Source organism: Corythoichthys intestinalis, chromosome 6, assembly GCF_030265065.1.
Source record: "Corythoichthys intestinalis isolate RoL2023-P3 chromosome 6, ASM3026506v1, whole genome shotgun sequence".
NCBI classification, from domain to species: domain Eukaryota; kingdom Metazoa; phylum Chordata; class Actinopteri; order Syngnathiformes; family Syngnathidae; genus Corythoichthys; species Corythoichthys intestinalis.
The window spans coordinates 52,486,036-52,489,032 of record NC_080400.1 but is presented as its reverse complement, the minus strand read 5'-3'; the positions used below and the strand labels follow the sequence as shown (position 1 = coordinate 52,489,032).

The following is a 2,997-nucleotide window of genomic DNA, read 5'->3' as shown; positions in this document are numbered from 1 at the left end:
ACAAATGAAACCGTATTATATGAATACACTGTGGTCACGGTGTGTCATGCAAAGTATTTCCAAACAGCTATTCAAGTCATCTAGTGAATATTTCTTTAAAATTATTTATTTATTTATTTTTTTTTTTACTATCGCAATATAATATCGCAATATATTGCACACCTAAAAAAAATCGCAACAATAGTTTTTTCCAATATCGTTCAGGCCTAGCAGCAAGTCTTTGGATTTATCAAATGCTTATTGTTGCTCTTGTGCCCAGAACCATTTGGAATCTTTCTTCAGCAACTTGTGAAGCGGTGCTAGTAGTGTGGAGAGGTTTGGCAAGAAACGATGATAATAATTAGGTAGGCCAAGATATGCTTTCAACTCGCGGACGTTAAGTGGATTTGGAGCTTTGGCGAGGGCTTCCACCTTTTCCCTTAGTGGCTGTAACCCCGACGCTGTGACTCTATGGCCTAAGAAAGTCACTTCTTTTCTCAAGAACTCACATTTGCTTCTTTTCAGTCTTAATCCACTTTGTTCCAACCTGTTTAACACTTGCTCCAGATTTTACAAGTGTTGTTGTTGACTTGGCCCAGACACTAAAATATCATCCAAGTAAATTGCCACATTTGGAATGTCTCCCAACAAGCCTTCATCGTTCTTTGAAATATGGCTGGACTTGAGGCCACTCCGAATGGTAAGCGAGTGTAGGTGAACAAGCCTTTATGTGTGTTGATGGTCACTTACTTTCTTGACTCTTCTTCCAACACCACTTGCTGATATGCATGACTCATATCAAGTTTTGTAAAGTGCTGTCCACCATTTAACTGTGCAAACAAGTCATCCACTCTTGAAATTGGATATTGATCCATCCTTGATGCTCTGTTTACTGTGAGATTGTAATCTCCGCATATCCTTACAGACATGGTTTCCGGACGGGCACAATTGGCGCTGCCCATTCTGTGAACTTCACTGGTTCAATTATTTTGTCATCCAACAATCTTTGTAGTTCTTTTACCACTAATGGCTTCACAGCATATGGTACCGGACGTGGTTTGCAGAAATTGGGTTGAGCCTCCTTATTCACATTTATTTTAGCTGTGGCACCCCTGAACTTCCCCAGTTCCTCTTTAAACACTTCTGCGTGCTTGTCAAGTACCTCACTCAGTTGCAGTGGAGCAGCCATTTTCACTTGGTTCACCAAGTGGTCTGCCATGGAAAGTTCCTTAAGCCAACTCCGGCCTAGTAAGTTTGGACCTTTATTTCCACCTGCTAGGCCTCCCTGCCTTTCCTTCTGAGCCTTTGACAACCCCATCTTGTTACTGCAGGCCTTTTTTATATGCCCCCTTTTCCCACAAGAATGGCAAAGCTCAGTGGCAAATTTGCATTCACTCACCAAATGCTGACCAGTGCATTGATAACAACTGAGAAGTTTACTGTGTACATGTTCTGTCGCCATTTTATGCACTGCGGCACAGGCCCTTGATGCATGAGAACAATGCTCAGTGTCTTCTACAGAATTTGCTCTGAGATCTTTTGCATCTTTGGACGCCGACTCCATAGCTTGACACAATTTCATGGCTTTATCAAAAGTTAACTCCACCTCCGACAACAGTCTCCTTTGCATTCGATCATCGTTCACCCCGCACACCAGCCTGTCTCTAAGCATTTGTGGTAGAGCCTCTCCATACATACAGTGCTGCGACAACTTCCTCAGCTCTGCTACATATTCTGCAATTGACTCTCCCATCTTCCGTGTGTGCATATTGAACTTGAATCTTTGCACAATTTCACTCGGCTAAGGGTTAAAATGTGATTTCAAAACTTCAGTCAGCTGTGCATAAGTTTTATCTTTAGGTAGGGTGACCATATTTTGATTTCTAAAAAAGAGGACACTCAGCCCGGCCTCGAGATACTTGAATTTTACTCGAAGTTCACTCAAAGATGCCTATATCACTTTAATATATTTAAAGTGTGCCCCCTCACTCTGGATGGAAAAATGCAGTTGGAAAAACAATAATGACTTTAAAAAATATATATATATATATAAAATGCAGACCCATAGAAATGTAGTCCAGTCAATACACATACACACAGTAGGCTATGTGCCAACTAAACATTTTTATAAATTACTATCACGACAATTGTCCTTGACAAATTGTTATTCCCATTCAATTGATGTTCTCATTCAATGTTCTAGATTGCACACAAACAAAACCGAAATAAACGGACAAACTATTCAATCATCATGTTTCCAAACGTAGCAGTTCAAAACTACATTTCCCATAATGCCTAGCGCAGTTTAGCTTACTGATAGCTAGCTGAGGCAAAAATCAAACTTTGCTATGAAAGTTTACAATCATCGGCAGCGCGCCGATGCGACACCAAACGGGATTTTACAGTCAAAGCTCCGACAGAAGTCAACAGTTGCCATTATATACGTATTTATCATTTAAAAAACAACAACAGGCATTGTGGCCAAATCGTCAACCCAGTAGATGGCGGTAATGCCTCATGATAGGGGTAAACTGCCAACAAAAACAAGAAGAACTACTACTTCCCTCCATTCTAGTAGGAGCCATGTCAACTGCTGCCACCCAGCGGCCGGAGGGATTCTCTTCAAATTGGTCTCGTGAAAAATCATAAAAACCGGACATTTTTATGAATTTATAAAACCCGCCCGGACCACGACGACACTACGTGAAAGTAGGACTTGTCCGGGCAAAAGAGGACGTTTGGTCACCCTATTTTTAGGTGCTTGAGGGCTAACAAGACTCCTTAGCAGACTGTAAGTAGTAGCTCCCACACTACTTAGTAATATTGCTTTCTTTCTATCAACGTCCACAATTTCATTTGCTTTGAAGAAGAAATCCATCCTTTCACTGTATTCCTCCCAGGACTGAGAAACACAATCAAAAGGAGTCACTGTACCAATTAATGCAGCCATCTTTTCCGGTCGTCTTTCAATCCTCGTCGCCAAATGTGTTATATCTTCTGGCCGAGATAAGTACACAA

The 2,997-nt window shown here is 41.2% G+C and overlaps 1 pseudogene; it reads right to left on the bottom strand.

The window, feature by feature from the left end:
* Nucleotides 1–237: 237 nt before the first annotated feature.
* LOC130917119 (uncharacterized protein K02A2.6-like) lies at nucleotides 238–1,297 on the bottom strand (annotated as a pseudogene).
* Between the last annotated feature and the right edge of the window lie 1,700 nt (nucleotides 1,298–2,997).